We start from the raw sequence: 17153 nt of genomic DNA on the forward strand, positions 1-17153 counted from the left end.
AAAATCCCCAGAGAAGCAACGTAGGGGGTAACCTACCCACATACACTCTTAGAACTAAAGGAGTGCAGAGGAGTGCCCAGAACACACTTTGAAGGAGTATTCGCTTGTCCCATATTCCACTCCTTTTTCCAGAATAAAATTACTCCCTCTGGACAAAGAGTGATCCAACACCTACTCAAGGAGTACTGTACTACTCCTGCAATAGAGTACAGGCACTCCTCCGAGGGAGTAAAGCTACCACATTGAAACAGCATCCTACTACTCTTTCAGGTCGAGTTCCAGGACTCCGTTTGTTAGAGTGACTATACTCCTTCAAGGAGTATCAGCCCAGATCTTATTTTACTCCTTCAAAAGGAGTTTCACGTGTTTTCAATGTATCCTACTAATTTTCTTATTTCACATATTCTTCAGAGCAAGTTGGTCATATGTTTTTCAGGATCCACCTGCGCTACATCTACAAAAGAGTAATGAGCAAAAGGGATTATAATTTTTGCTCATACAACTACTTTATGGCTACACTACAGTTTGCACATTAGTATGGTGCTCTGTCTGCGTTGGGAATAACAATGGTTCAAGAAATAATGACACAAATGTACAACACTGATAACTTTTATTTCTCAAGTCATTGCTGTGATTGCTGTGGCTGCCCAAAACACGCTCGGGAAGCACTCGCTAGGATCAAGCCCCATTAGTGTCTCAAGGAGCAGACAAGCCCGCTTTGTTTTTGGGGTGTACTTGACATTAAATGCCAAGAACACTGCCAAAAGCAAAGTAAACCCATCTACCAAATCCACCGCAGTGAGCTGTAAGCGCTCAAAAGAAACTAAGATGCTGGATGATGCCGTAGCTTGCTCGGCTGAGTGAAGGAGCTTTGGCTATGCGTGCGTTTCTCCGGGTGCCTGCAAACATAAATGAAAATAATGCAAGTAAGAGTCAATTCCAATGCCCTTTTCATACTATCCTGCATATAACCCCATGAAAAAAAAGAAAGAATACAACTAGAATGTACTGATCGTGTGTGTCATGTCGCCACTAGTGTGTACCTATATTGTGACCAAGTGCAGACACCTTTCATTGCAAACCTTCATTCAGAGCTACAATTTTATGAAGCCCAATACAATTATCACTATGCTAGTCCTTTCAAAAGCTGTGTGCATGTAAAACAAGCACATATTTACCAAATGAAAATTTTAACATGAGCAACCTCTTCTGCAAGTATCATGATCAGCCTGACTACGCCCACTGCAGGGCAAAGGCCTCTCCCATGTTCTCCAATTAACCCTGTCCTTCGCCAGCTATGTCCACCGTGTTCCTGCAAACCTCCGCCCATGGAACTTTTTGCTGCTTCCTGCTACGTTTGCCTTCTCTTGGAATCCACTCCGTTACCCTTAAGGTTCAATAATGGCTGCGTTTGGGCGAGTTGGTTAGACATGTTAAACCTGGAAAGCGCATAAAAACAAAGGACAACAGAAAGAGACAGACACACGAGCGCTTACTTCCAACTGATTTTTATTTTCATGCGAGAGCAGAATATATGTACACTTCAAATCACATGCGCATGCGATGAAAACTCAAACCAGATAAAATGTTATCTGGCTGCACATGCGAAAGAAGAAAGATATGCAATCTCTTTCTCAGACAGCAAAATCGACGCACCACTTACACATTCATCGCCAGATCGTGCTATCTCACTTGCCTCAACAATTTCACGCGTTGTTTTACACTTGCTTTTATACAGAACTTTACATTGATGAAAGAGAGGACGACAATTCTTGCTTTTGCACTTGAGGCAATGAATGCTCAAATGCCCACCTTTTCTGTTTTCGACAACATAATTGTGTTCACCTAATCTCTCATTCAGGCATCTACCAGTTTGGCCTATGTAATATTTGGCGATGAATGTGTAAGTGGTGCGTCGATTTTGCTGTCTGAGAAAGAGATTGCATATCTTTCTTCTTTCGCATGTGCAGCCAGATAACATTTTATCTGGTTTGAGTTTTCATCGCATGCGCATGTGATTTGAAGTGTACATATATTCTGCTCTCGCATGAAAATAAAAATCAGTTGGAAGTAAGCGCTCGTGTGTCTGTCTCTTTCTGTTGTCCTTTGTTTTTATGCGCTTTCCAGGTTTAACATACCCTTAAGGACCAGCGATTATCTTGCCTTCGTCTTACATGCCCTGCCCAAGCACCCTTTTTTCTCCTGATTTCGACTAGGATGTCTTCAACCCGCGTTTGTTCCCTCACCCACTCCGCCCGCTTCCGATCTCTTAACGTTACACCTATCATTTTTATTTCCATAGCTCGTTGCGTTGTCCTTAACTTAAGCTGAACCCTCTTCGTTAGCCTCCACGTTTCTGCCCCATAGGTGAATACCGGTAGGATACAGCTGTTGTATACTTTTCTCTTGAGGGGTATTGAAAACTGCCATTCATTATCTGAGAGAACCTGCCTATATGCACTCCGCCCCATCCATATTCCTCTAGTTATTACCCTTCATGATCCGGATCAGCGGTCACTGCCTGCTCTAAGTAAATGTATTCCCTTATCACTTCCAGTCATTTCTAAAACCACACCTATTGTGCTTGACGGTTTCTTGTCACATAATACATTGTGCAGTTTAAAATATAGGGTAACCTTATGTATCAGCAGCGCGAACACCACACAGGAAGAAGGAGAAGAAGGTAAAGAGCGCTGAACTTCCAACTTTTATTTGAGCAAAAATTGAACCCGCACTTTTATACACATACCAGGTAAAATCCCACCAGGGGGGTAACCAAGGCGTGCTATCGAATTCGGACCAACACGATGTCCAGGGCATCAAAAAGATAACTACTATCGCACTATACAAAGACTTCCATGAAAAGCACGAATGACATGCGAAAAAAAAAACAAGACAATGTAAAGAACAGGGTTGAGTGTGCGCAAATGGAAAAATGGAAAAAAAAGGGTTGAGGGCAGAATTTTGCTAAAACCATGAGAAGGCAAGAACACGGTAAAAAAGTAAAAACAGGGTTGAGTGTGCGCAAATGGAAAAACAGGGTTGAGGGCGCGAATTTTGCTAAAACCATGAGAAGGCAAGAACACGGTAAAAAAGTAAAAACAGGGTTGAGTGTGCGCAAATGGAAAAAATGGAAAAACAGGGTTGAGGGCGCGAATATTGCTAAAAGAAGAAAAAAAAAACATGAGAAGGCGAGACACGGTAACAACGTAAGCGATGCGAAGGGATGAGCGCCAACAATTAACACGGCTAGAACTAAAATGCAGTGTGCCCCTAAAAGTCAGGTAAAATCAGGTAAAACCAGAGGGAAAGGTGATTTCTTTTTCAGATAATGAGATGGAAGGGGTGCTTACGCAACCTTCTTTGAGCCCTGAGATGTAGGTAGCTTCAATGATTTCGCGTGTTAGTTGGTTTTTATGTTTCTTTAAGACGGTTGCTTTCTTAAAATGAGGAATGCACTTCTTTTGGCTGTCACATACGCTGCAATGGGCGGGCAGGTTCCTCAACGGCGCCCCAGTTAGATCGTTCCTATGTTCCATTAACCTTTCGTTTAAGCATCTTCCTGTTTGGCCTATGTACGCCTTACCGCAAGCTAAAGGTATAGAGTATACAACACCCTCCGCACAAGGCACAAAAGGATCTCGGTGCCCGGTTGTACAGCTACTATTCGTTTTCTTTTTATTAACTTTGTTGCACAGGCTTGACAGGCGCAGAGGGGCTGAAAAGACTACGTCTACGCCTGCTTTTCTGCCAATTTTCTTCAGATTATGCGAGATTTGGTGCAGGTATGGCAGAACGGCGACCTTTTTGTTCCGCTGTCGCGTATCATCCGGGGCTTCACATTCATGCTTCATACTTATCAGGACTTTTTTTGCAACAGACGAAAGGAGAGATTGCGGGTATCCTGATTGCGTCAGCCTCAGCACTTGGCTCGAAAAACTGTCCTGCAACCTGTGTTCACAAGATTTTGTGAGTGCGTTCTTAAAAGTTGACATCACGATGTTCCTTTTTACAAGTTTTGAATGGGCTGAATCGTAGGGTAGGATGGGCTTATTGGCTCTTGGTTCAAATAACCAGCACACATGGTCCTCTCCGAAAAACAACTTTAACTCTAAAAACCGCATGGCGTTTTGTTCTGGGAATTCATGAGTAACTTCAAGAGGTGATATAGTATTAGAAAAAGTGTGGAGGACTTGAGTTGCTTGTGTTTTAAAGGCTTCAGTGTCGCAATCTAAGAGGACCAGGAAGTCATCGACGTACCGGAAAATTTTTAGAACGCTTGAAGACCCAAGCTTGTCCTTCAAGGATCTGTCATGCATAGCGAGGAAAAGGTTGCTCAAAATGGGGGCGATGCATGACCCTATACATATGCCTTACTTTTGTATGAATCTCGAACCGTTCCACTCTGCCACTGTTGATTTTAGGTAAGCGCATAGCAATTCAAAGAAGCCATCCACAGAAACGCCACACTGCGGCCTTCCAAAATGAGTGTGGCGTTTCTGCGGATGGCTTCATTGAATTGCTATGCGCTTACCTAAAATCAACAGTGGCAGAGTGGAACGGTTCGAGATTCATACAAAAGCAAGGCATATGTATAGGGTCATGCATCGCCCCCATTTTGAGCGACCTTTTCCTCGCTATGCATGACAGATCCTTGAAGGACAAGCTTGAGTCTTCAAGCGTTCTAAAAATTTTCCGGTACGTCGATGACTTCCTGGTCCTCTTAGATTGCGACACTGAAGCCTTTAAAACAGAAGCAACTCAAGTCCTCCACACTTTTTCTAATACTATATCACCTCTTGAAGTTACTCATGAATTCCCAGAACAAAACGCCATGCGGTTTTTAGAGTTAAAGTTGTTTTTCGGAGAGGACCATGTGTGCTGGTTATTTGAACCAAGAGCCAATAAGCCCATCCTACCCTACGATTCAGCCCATTCAAAACTTGTAAAAAGGAACATCGTGAAGTCAACTTTTAAGAACGCACTCACAAAATCTTGTGAACACAGGTTGCAGGACAGTTTTTCGAGCCAAGTGCTGAGGCTGACGCAATCAGGATACCCGCAATCTCTCCTTTCGTCTGCTGCAAAAAAAGTCCTGATAAGTATGAAGCATGAATGTGAAGCCCCGGATGATACGTGACAGCGGAACAAAAAGGTCGCCGTTCTGCCATACCTGCACCAAATCTCGCATAATCTGAAGAAAATTGGCAGAAAAGCAGGCGTGGACTTAGTCTTTTCAGCCCCTCTGCGCCTGTCAAGCCTGTGCAACAAAGTTAATAAAAAGAAAAAGAATAGTAGCTGTACAACCAGGCACCGAGATCCTTTTGTGCCTTGTGCGGAGGGTGTTGTATACTCTATACCTTTAGCTTGCGGTAAGGCGTACATAGGCCAAACAGGAAGATGCTTAAACGAAAGGTTAATGGAACATAGGAAAGATCTAACTGGGGCGCCGTTGAGGAACCTGCCCGCCCATTGCAGCGTATGTGACAGCCAAAAGAAGTGCATTCCTCATTTTAAGAAAGCAACCGTCTTAAAGAAACATAAAAACCAACTAACATGCGAAATCATTGAAGCTACCTACATCTCAGGGCTCAAAGAAGGTTGCGTAAGCACCCCTTCCATCTCATTATCTGAAAAAGAAATCACCTTTCCCTCTGGTTTTACCTGATTTTACCTGGCTTTTAGGGGCACACTGCATTTTAGTTCTAGCCGTGTTAATTGTTGGAGCTCATCCCTTCGCATCGCTTACGTTGTTACCGTGTCTCGCCTTCTCATGTTTTTTTTTTCTTCTTTTAGCAAAATTCGCGCCCTCAACCCTGTTTTTCCATTTTTTCCATTTGCGCACACTCAACCCTGTTTTTTACATTGTCTTGTTTTTTTTTTTTTCCGCATGTCATTCGTGCTTTTCATGGAAGTCTTTGTATAGTGTGATAGTAGTTATCATTTTGATGCCCTGGACATCGTGTTGGTCCCAATTCGATAGCACGCCTTGATTACCCCCCTGGTGGGATTTTACCTGGTATGTGTATAAAAGTGCGGGTTCAATTTTTGCTCAAATAAAAGTTGGAAGTTCAGCGCTCTTTACCTTCTTCTCCTTCTTCCTGTATTGTGTTCGCGCTGCTGATACATATGGATCGCAACCAACTAGCCCGACAGATGGTGTTATTCAGGGTAACCTTGAATCGGGAAAACACTTAAACCAATGAAAGTTTTCTTGCTCAAGAGAAATGGCTGTTGCAATTCCTGTTTCTCAGATACCATTAACTGAATTTCATGCTCTAAAATAGTGAAGGAAAAATTCAAAATTTTTCATCTCAAAGAGGCAGACAACAAATTTCAGTTTGGTTTGGGTTGGTTTATGGGGTTTAACATCCCAAAGCGGCCCAGGCTATGAGAGACGCCGTAGTGAAGGGCTCCGGAAATTTCAACCACCTGGGGTTCTTTAACGTGCACTGACATCGCACAGTACACGGGCCTCTAGAATTTCTCCTCCAAAGAAATTCCAGCCGCCGCGGCCGGGATCAAACCCGCGTCTTTTGGGTCAGCAGCCGAGCAAATTTCAGTTGCACATTTTTTTTTGTTTTTAATGATGCATAAGGCATTACTATGCACGGATAACCACACAGTATTCGCCTATGACTGCTAAATAATTTGTAATTAAATATCTTCTCTCTCCTGCTTCACTTTTAAAAACTGAGCAATGGCAATGGCATCAGAGGTCAGTATAAGCCAGGGGAGGCATGAGGAAAACTGCAATATAATTGCGGCTTCGTCATTCATTGTGATTCAGACTCTTAAGGCAGGCTGGCTTTAGCATTGTAACTAATTAAATTAAAACGATGAAGTAGCGATATCGTAGCGTTTTTGTGCCTTCCATAACCTATACTGAACATTGATGTCATAGCAATTGCTATGCTATTGAAACAGGGAAGAAAAGAAATCTGGTTGTAATTATTTAGCGATTGGAGACGAATACTATGCAACAATTCTATGTATACGAATGCCCAGCACGTCGCTGCAAAGAACACACATAACCAAAAATTTGGTGTTTATACTCATTTAAGGTAATACTACTTCCCACGCAAGAACACGACAGCCATGTGTAAACTTTTTGCTTTCATAGTAATAAAATCTATCCAACGACAAGTTAAGCGCAGCATGTCTGCTCTTTATAAATATGCAATACTGACAATGTTTGACACTAGCATTTGGCATGAATGAGATAACTGTGATTACTTCGCACATTACGTGCCAGTCCATACTATTATGCACAATTTAGATTTGCAAATGTAATGTGTAATTCTCTGACTGCCACGTTAGTGCACTGCAAACCAATGAAGTTGTCTTGCATTTGCAATGTTCTCACTACTTTTATGCAACACTGATCACTTCAGTATATCTGCATCGTTCTGTAGACGGCCACGGGATAGCGAGAATTAAGGCTATTTTATGTGATGGAAACCATTGACTAGACAACAAAGAAGAAAAGCCTCAACTACTGTCCTGGTGCTGGGACGTCTAATAAGAGCTCAGAAAGACTCGGTTTCAATACGCCAGACCCTCCGCATAACATTACCCTGTGCGAAAATACCCCACCCCACCCTAGCTTAATTTCTGTCCACATGCACCAAGGCTCACTGCACCTGTTATAAATATTGCCCTAAATATTGCAATCAAGCTGCCCGTGTATGCATAGACTATCTGTGCATGGAGAAAGAAAGAAGTTGTTAGGAATGTTTCACACCAAAAACAGAAAAAAAGGCAGCCTGTTTCTCAGAAACAGCTAAGAGCATGAAATGGTGTGTCCAAAAAGATTAGGCTGCTTTGTACTTATTTATGACAACGAGAACTGTCAGAGCTGCGCTTTCAAAAATTCAGGAGCTTTGTGCACAAATGTAGCTTCCGTATGCACGTCTTGCAGCACCAATGCTTCCGAATTGAAACGACCGATGAATATGCACAGGAAAAAGCAAATAGAGAGCGCTTGAATTTAAAAGAAAAGCTACCTTGCACAATCAGAAATTTCCGCGACAGAACCTTCCAAACAGTGACGTGTACTGGTTGCGGTATACGGAATATATACCTAGCAAATAAGTGTGCGCTTTGTTAACGAGCGGGATTCTTTGGCGGCAATGCTACAGCTCCAATTCCGAAAACCTAATGCTGCAAAAATTCGTGCGAATGCACGATACACTTTTGCACGTATTTAGAACTTTCAGTTGTGAAACACAGACAACGAATCTTGTGTATGTGTCTTCCTTGGCTGGTAAAAAAATTCTTCTATAAGTCTCCAGTTTGCCTGTGTACTCAACAAATTCTAGGATCCCTGTCCGCTACACGTCAAATTTCACTGAAGCGAAAGTAATACAACCGACAGCTGATGATCTGCTAGGGCAACAGGATTTCAAAAGTTTGAGAAGGGCAGTGGGAGTCCAATCCAGGTGGAGTAGTGAAATTTGACTAGTAACAGACAGGGATCCTCCAATCTGTGGAGGACACCGGCAAATTGGAGACTTACGGAGGGATTTTTTTACCCGCCAAGGAACACGCATACACAAGAGAACCACAGAGGACTACGGCTTTTACCAGCCCTTGTCCTGTGCGGTTCTCTCTTGTGTATGCGTCTTTTTTGGCTGGTAAAAAAATTCTTCCATAAGTCTCCAATTTGCCTGTGTCCTCAACAAACCGCAGGATCCCTGTCCACTACTAGTCAAATATTTCAACTCCACCTGGCTTGGACTCCCACCGCCCTTCTCTGTGGAGAAAGGGTGACAGCAGCTGGCAAAGGACAAGGTTAACTGCAGATCAACTGGGGAAGCATTATCCTGCACTGATTTTGACGGCAGGTTCACAAGACAAACAAAATCAACTCGAGGAGCGGGGTGCACATCATGCGACTGAATGTCAATGGCCAGTGAAAATGGCACCAGCACTATGGAATGCACATGCAGAAAACGAGACGCATTTTTTTGTCAACTTTGAGTAGCAGTCTACTGCAATTTTAAAGAGCAAAGCTCTCAAGTATGGCAACACTGGCACTTTTTGTTTTACTGGGGTGAGGGTCGTCGTGAGGGCTGAAGTCCATATTTCTTTTCTATCCACTGTGTTAGTTGCGAGCTATGTTTACCTAATAGGGGCTGGGCATCTAACATCACCGTTATTTCTTTGCAGCAGTTAAAACAATACAGCATACATTTTATAACATGCTTAACGAATTTTTGGGAGCAGCATGCTTTTACCCTTCTACTATTTGTTGCTACTGAATCAGTTTGGCGTTGACAAAAGATCTGTAATAAGGAGTAATTACTCATTGACATCCACTCGAGCACAGCCAAACGGCTACAAAGGAAAGCTATACAGCTTTCACAGAAACTTTGTAGTTAAAGAAAGATTCGTCCTGGTCCGGTGTTCGAACTCAGAACCACCACTTCACTGGAGCAGTCGCTCTATCAATTTGTTCAACCTGGACGGCAAGCTTATGGTAGGGCGAGAGCGAAGTGATCAATAACTCGAGTGGGAACTGTGTTGGTCCAATGTTTTAGGACCCCTAAAACACTGGACAAACTCAGTTCCCGCTTCATGTTACCTCTAAAACATTGGACAAACTGAGTTCCCGCTTCATGTTACATTACTGAGTGACATTTTGGTCTATACACCAGAAATACCGGTAAAGCATCATGATAGAACACAATGTTTTTTAAAGGGATAAAGGAATATGTTCGCCCTTTCAGAGGGCACATATGCATAAGAGGCAACATGTGTGAAATAGTCACTCCACCTGAAGCAGTGTAAATTCCATTATGTTAACAGCAGCAGTCAAAAGCTTCATGAGCGACTATTTCATACAGATCATGTAATTACATTCATGTAATTCAGGATCAGATTCATGTGATTATACAGGGAGGTACTGCTGCTAAGTGCACGTAGAGCTCTGCATGCATTTCTAAACCCGGCTGTGAGTCTATGTCTACGAAATTTTTCTAAATAGGCAGGTAAGGTATGCATCACTGGAAAACAATACCTACCACAAACAGCTGAGGAGAGATAGCACAGCCAAAAGCTGGAAGCACGAATGGCCCAGTAGATACTGGCAGCTGGCAACTGCAAATAAATATGTCAGAGCAACTGTTGTCAGTGGCCTTAACAATGTCATGAATGACAAGAGAAGAAATTGTCTACTGCTTCATAAATTAGAATAAGGTATTCACATAGGAACACAAAAAGCAATGAGATGGCCCATGACAAAAGAAATGAACAGATTGTATGTGATGCACCGATATACATTTTTTCAGTAGATTTACATGACTGTCACAACCGCATAGAAAGATGAGCAGGCTGGAATACCACTATTTTTATGCATGATGAAAAGAGCGTAACTATTCGAATATAGCATGCACAGGATTTAATTATTACTACTAGGGTGCTTTGGAGCAGCACCGAAGGTATTTTTAAATTGAACGTAGCGACCAGTAGACCCGTCTGCTTTGCACAAATGACGAGAGGATGGAAAAGGCATGCATTCATTAGCAAGAAGCACGATATCTCACATCACAGCATGAAACGAAAATTGGTATTGCATTTAACAAATCTGCACAGAAATAAAAACTGCCTAGTGGCAATGCAAGTAAGAGCAAGGGAAAAAAATACCGAAGAAAACTGGTGAGTGTGGTGCAGGGAGGTCTGTGGGTAGGGTCTCGTGCCTGGGAATAGTTCCGAGCGCGGAGAATCGCCGGCAGCACAGCTGGTGGCAGTCAACCAAGAATAAATAAGAGAAAGTGAAAATCAATAACAAACCATCACCGATATAGCGAACGACTTGAAAGCGGGCCGCACAAACGAGGGATATAGCAAAAAGCTTGAAATCCTAAATAAGTGCGCAGTTGCATCCCAAACAGTTCTCAAAATCTGAAGGCGAGGAAGCATCGACACCTACACCTCAGGGCAGACGCAAGAACGATCTAAATTTGACGTAATACTGTGTCAAATTCTGTTCCATGGGGAAGCACAGATAAAAATTTACAAATGACTAGGCAAGGGATATGCCCCAGCCTTTTACACGCGATCATTCTCCCCGAAAAAATTGTATGACAAATATTAAGGCGTAAGCACTAATCCGACGAGTACACACACTGAGCACTGTCTGTTGGCAGCTGGCCTAGCGCGAGTGCTCTGTCGCGCGGCACTGCCGCTCATCGTCATCTTCTAAGTAGCACAAATCAATCCGACGGTCACCAGCCGCGAGGTAACTCGACCGTTGTCAGTTCCCTTGTCTGTCCGCAGCTGGCCTAGCAAGAGCACTCTCTAACGTGGCACTGCACGCTCATCATCCTCTCCTACGTAGCACAAATCTATGCTATTGGAATGTAGTAAACATTGTCTGTTGTTTTTCGCAGCGCTAGCAAGCGACCGCATAACTCTGTTGTGATAACTGGTGGCCGCGGCCGACAGCGCGCCTGAATACGTAGTGCGCGGGCCGCGGGCGAACGGACCGTCGTGTGAATCGGCCTTAACGCATTATAGCTGAGGCAACCGCACGCAGACTGCCTGCACTGCCATCCCTATATAGGCGCACACTAATAACGCGTGCGAATAGAGATCAGAAGTAAAGAAACGTACACGGGACTCACCGTTCAGACGGCTCATCAAGGCTTAGCAAAACCGCACATTCTTCTTCGTTGCCTCTCCAGATGACAAGAAGTCGTAGCGCTACCTTTCTTCACGGCTTTACCCGTTCAAAATCACCAATGTTGACACGGCGTAATTCTCGTCGTTGGTTTCCAAAACACACTTGTGTTCTTCATACACGTCCACCGCACGAGCACTCAAACAATGCTACGAAAACCCAAATAACACAAAACGTGACGACGGCTGCAGTTTTGCTTCGTTGAAGAAACCTACAAATGCGCTTTTTTTATTACTAATATTTGAATTGTGTTCGCAACAAAAACATATTATATTTTTTCATTTTATTTCTTTATTAAATGCGAATACCAAAGCGCTTTTAGATACTTTTGCTGACATGTCGTTTGTAGAAGCTGCGATCCTGTGATCCCATCCCCGGGTACCCGGGTGTCCTAGCAGACGACGGCGCAGACGACGCTGTTGACGGAATGCAATTTCGATTGACGGCAGCGAAAATCCCTTAAATGCGACAAAAAACGCAAAGAAACGCACCGTATCGCAAACTGGTCCATATCAAGGATATGTTCGACGCGAGCGGTAGGACAAAGAGCTGCTGCGATGCATTACTCAACGCGACACTGGCATGCTCGACGGAGATCTACATGAAACAGAGCTTAAATGTGACCCGTACAAGCGGATTACTGTGATATCAACTGCGTTACGGAACTACGACGATACTTGCTTCACACTTTAGCTTATATGCAACAGCGGCCCGCACTCGCCGCATCCTGTTCGAGTGTACTTTCACTAGCAAGAGCCCACATGCATGGAAGCCGACAGAAGCAACTGTCTTTTCGAGTTCAGATTGTTCCGAGAAATACGAGCAGCTTACTTTAGCACGTACTCGAATTCAAGTTCTCAGCCTGTGTGTCACGTACGGTGACGATGGCGTCGAGGACGAGCTTAAGAATCGCCTTAACGTGGCCGCAACGCAGCCGGTATCCCAAGCATTCGTGCGCTAATTGTTGTTCACCTGTACTGCGAACGTGCGCTCAGTCGCAGGCCAGCCGCTAGCTGCTCGATTTACCAGCCTTGCGAGTACAATTCGCAAGTTTCTGAGCCAATCTGTGAGCGAGCCGAGCTTTCAGCAATGACGCTGCTCGCGAGCGCGCCGCGCGACGAGCTTCGGCCTGCTCCCTGGCTGCCGTATTCGTAGCTAAGCCTAGGAGGTTTCACTTCGATGCCAGAGCTGAGAGCGCTTCGAAACTGGCTAGCGCTGAGGTGCTACTCTTTGCATTGTAAGTACGTTTTATTGTGAACTATGTCTCGTAGTGAAATAAAGATATGCTCGGGTCGACCCGAACGGTGATGATGGCGTCGAGGACGAGCTTAAGAATCGCCGCAACGCAGCCGATATTCCATGCATACATGTGTGCTAAATTTGTTCACCTGTGCTGCAAACGTGGGCATAAAGGCTCGCTCAATCGCAGGCCAGTCGCTGCTCGATTTTCCAGCCTTGCGTGCGCGATTCGCAAGCTACGGAGCGAATCATTGAGCGAGCCGAGCTTTCGGCAACGACGCCGCCCGCGGTCGCGCCGGGCGACGAACTGTGCGCTGCTCGCTGGCTGCCCTTGTCGTCGCTAAACCTAGCCGATTTCACATAGATGCTGTAGCTGAATGCGCTTCGAAACTGGCCAGCACTTAGGTGCTACCCTCGGCACCGTTTTACTCTGAACCCCGCGTCATAAGGAAATAAATATATGCTCGGTTTCCGCGACCCCTTCAGGAGCGGAGCTATAGCAGAGGCCAGGCGAACTCCAGAGCAGCAGCAAAGCGGCTATGGGAGGAAATTTGTATGGCTGTTATCGCTTCTACCAACAACTCGACATTGGCTAATGATACTCTATCCCAGAGCTTTGGTCGTGAACAAACAATACCAGTGCATTTTTCTGACGCCGGCATCCAGGCTGGCAGGCCGGCCCCGAGAAGCTAGCGCGCCCTTACGAATGTATGGCCGTAAGGGCGGAGGAGTAAAACAAGCACTGAACTCCCTTGAAGTACGCAGGAGTGGAAATGCCATTTTACTCTTTTGTCAAGAGGAGTGAACAGGACCTTTCACTCTTTCTCGTTTGTAGAGAGAGTAGATTGAGACCTGCAGGAGTAGCGAGGCTCTTTTACTCTTAATGGAGGAGTAGCAGTTCTTAGAGTGTAGGTCACGTGACCTCGTGACATCACCACAACTTGCCGAACGGATTGTGAGCAAAGTGCCCACCGCGGCAGGTGGCAGTTAACATTTGATCGCGAGAGGCTGCTCGGAAAGAGCAACCTGGGTCTCACAAGCCCCACCAGTGGTAGCATCTGCTATCGCAGAGAAATGGCGCATCGCTGCACCACTGCGCCAGGAGTGGAATGAGGTCTTTCCCAGCGATCTATGCATTTAAAGTAGGGAATGACGAATTCCGCCCATGCAGGCATTGTATCCATGGCCGCTGTTGCGTGATACCCTTACAGCGCAGCTCATGTGTCCTCTCCAGATTTGAAGCGAATGCTTCACTGCAGTACCTCGAGCTTCAAGCACGGACCGTGAAAATTTGACCTTCAGCTGAGAAATTGAATCAATATTCATGACTGCGAGTCCAACCCGCAGTTGCGCGAACAGATCTTCTTTAAGGGCTGCTCAGCGAGACCACTAGGCTATCGCCTTTTTTTTTCTTTACTGCCGACTCCAGCACGTCATTTACAAACCAACTTACGCGAAGTAGACAACACATGCTAAAAATACGTCACACGTAGAAAATATGCCTCGTGCTAAACACAACACTCTCGCGCTGTGCATTGCAGAGCGTCGTCATCCTCAACTTCCGAATGATGATGATGATGATGTCCTCAGGTTTAGCTCCATCCCCGCGGCACAGCCTGCTCACCGTCGTATTCTACGTTGCACAAATCTGCGCTTTTGCCCCGATTCGAATGTAGTAAACATTCCCGGTAGTTTTTTACAGCGCAGCTCTTAGGCGCCCGTTTCTGCGTGTCGCAGCGTCGCCGTCCCCGTGGCCGTTTTTTTTTTATTTTTAAGCATGAAATGCTTTTAGCTCCCGTTGTCGGCAGTGTGGTGACGTCACGCCGAGACCGAGCGCCAACATCCGGGCACTGAAATCCACTCATCCGGGAACTGAAATCCACTCATCCGGGCACTGATATCCACTCATCCGGGCACTGAATTCCAGTCATCCGGGCACTGAATTCCAGTCATCCGGGCTCTGAAACGAGAACATCCGGGCACCGTACGAGACTTAGCGAGATTTAACGAGACTCTCTAAGCCCTCCTACGCGACCGGCATGCAAGCGCCGGTTGGTCTCCAAACGAGACAAAAAATTACTGCTGCCAGTGCCTTCTCAATGTTTATCAAGATATCAGTGGAGCTGGGGGTTTGAAAATGCACGGAATTATAATTTCCGATTTCAGAATAACGCGTGCAGAAAGCACATAAGTGCCACGTTACACTTCGTTCTCATACGTGATCTCTTAGGGGCTTCGCGCATCGAAGCAAAGCCGCGCAGGCGCCCAGGGGCCCGGGGGAGAAGCGCTGCGTTCAAAGGGCAAGGCATCGCGCCGAACGGGTGGTGGCGTTCCTCCCTTCCTTTACGGTGCGGTTCGGGTGTCCACCGAGATGACATTAGGCCCGTAAACATTTCATGCTTACTCTACCCTCGTTTACGGGAGAGGCAGAGATTTTTTGTAACATTTCTTCAGGCTTGTTGCCTTGTGGCGATCACTTCAGGCGGCTGGATTTGCGAGGAAAGTAAGGCGGTACGGCGTTCGAATCCACTCGCCGTGACGCATAATTCCAACAGAAAACAAGCTCTTGGTAAGAGCTCTGTTGCAGCAAGATGCTTGTTGTGTTGCAACGCTTATCAATCTGTGGGTCTATGAAAAAAGAGAAACGAGGCGTGCCGTACTTGTACAAAAGTTAGGACTGCTCTGGATATAAAGATTTTGATGCCATTTACTCTGTCTTATTCATTTTATGATATATGGCAAATTGCCTCATATTGTGTTTTGTTGTGTTTAATGGCACATAGCCAGATAAGACCATCATACGGCAAGCACGATGTATAGGATATGTTTTTTGCGGGATTTAATAAAAATTTTGAAAGTGGTCAGTGCTGCACAGGGCCTAAAAAGTTTATGTACCTAGTAATAACACAGAAAAAGAGATTTAGGAATGGCTAATGGTAAAAGCTTTAAAAAAAGGTCAGGTAGTCTCAGCGGCCATCCTTGGCTAGGCTAGGATGTCGAGGCTCCCAACCGATTAAACAAAAACCTCCGCCTTTTTTCTGACGAATAAGAAAGTGGCCGAGGGACATCAGGTGGAGCACTGGGTCATCATTTTGTATCGTGTTGAGAACTGCTTCTGTTAAAAACCTAAAAACACAAGACATGTCCCAAATTGCATTATCACCTATAAGCAGCGCTGGGTGAAAAGGAATGGTTTGCATATAAAACAGAGAAAAGAACTTTTTCCTTAGTTTCTCGAGTTTCGAACATGAAAATAAAATGTGATTAACTGTAAGTTCACCTCCACATGTAAAACTGGTTTGTCTTGTTTCATCAGGAGAAAGTGGTGTGTAAGATCGGTGTTACCTATACATATAATAATTGCTTCATGTAATTCAAAATCTGCATATTAAAGCTGATAGGACGCTATCAAAAAAACGAAGCGCTGACAAACGTTTCAAAATTTTGTGCACCATATATAACGTAATAATACCTCAGTAGATATCGCCCGAAGGAAGACCCGTGTTAATCCATTACTGGTCTATGAAAGAAGGGTAAGTACTCCCTTCTCTGGCAAAGTACTTCTGAGCCTTGGACTCTAAATGGTCTTACCAGAGCTTTGCTAAACCGAAAGAGATTTAATTTTAGTTCACGGAAGTCTTGACAAACAGGTATATTCAACTGCAATATGCTGGTTGTGTGCGGGTATACGGCGCATTAAATAATCTTGAACAGAGTACTGTTGCGAGTGCAGAAATGAAGGCCAGCCCAGAACACTAAAATTATTACTGGGAGAAACAGAAAGAACTTCCTGTGCTGCACCCTAAGCATTTGTAAAATAGTTTTACAAATTGCGAACTAAACTCTAACCACTAAAGAAAATGTAACCACTTAAGATATAAAATTTTATTTTCGTTTGCAGGTTTAGAGACCAGGCCGAGCCGCAATTGCGTGCTATAGTTTGGAACTGACGAAAATAAAAATAAAAAGAAAGACTGTCAAATAGCAGCTGTACAGAACGAAGTTGCGCAGTGATTCTGGAAGAGAGAGGAATGGCGTATTGATGGTTTCGTGGAGAAAGCCGGCCTACCCCATATAGTACGTGGCCGTTTTGCTTTCGCAGCGCTCCAATGCGGATCGCCGCAGTGATCTCAAAGTTTTCCTCCCTTTTCCATCACCGGAGCATCCGTATAAGCTATACACATTACTAGACTTACATCAACCGCCATTCTATTTGTGGGGTTTGACTTCG

At 44.7% G+C, this 17153-nt stretch overlaps 1 long non-coding RNA gene across 1 annotated transcript; it reads right to left on the reverse strand.

The window, feature by feature from the left end:
- Positions 1–830: 830 nt before the first annotated feature.
- On the reverse strand, positions 831–11909 carry LOC149324349 (uncharacterized). The gene is made up of 4 exons (XR_016286862.1): positions 11628–11909; positions 10648–10741; positions 10026–10101; positions 831–899 (listed from the first exon to the last, which is right to left on the reverse strand). It is a non-coding gene; the product is annotated as an uncharacterized LOC149324349 (long non-coding RNA).
- Between the last annotated feature and the right edge of the window lie 5244 nt (positions 11910–17153).

The sequence above is a fragment of the Amblyomma mixtum genome, unplaced genomic scaffold (genome assembly GCF_055824585.1).
Source record: "Amblyomma mixtum isolate Tamu unplaced genomic scaffold, ASM5582458v1 scaffold_51, whole genome shotgun sequence".
NCBI lineage: Eukaryota > Metazoa > Arthropoda > Arachnida > Ixodida > Ixodidae > Amblyomma > Amblyomma mixtum.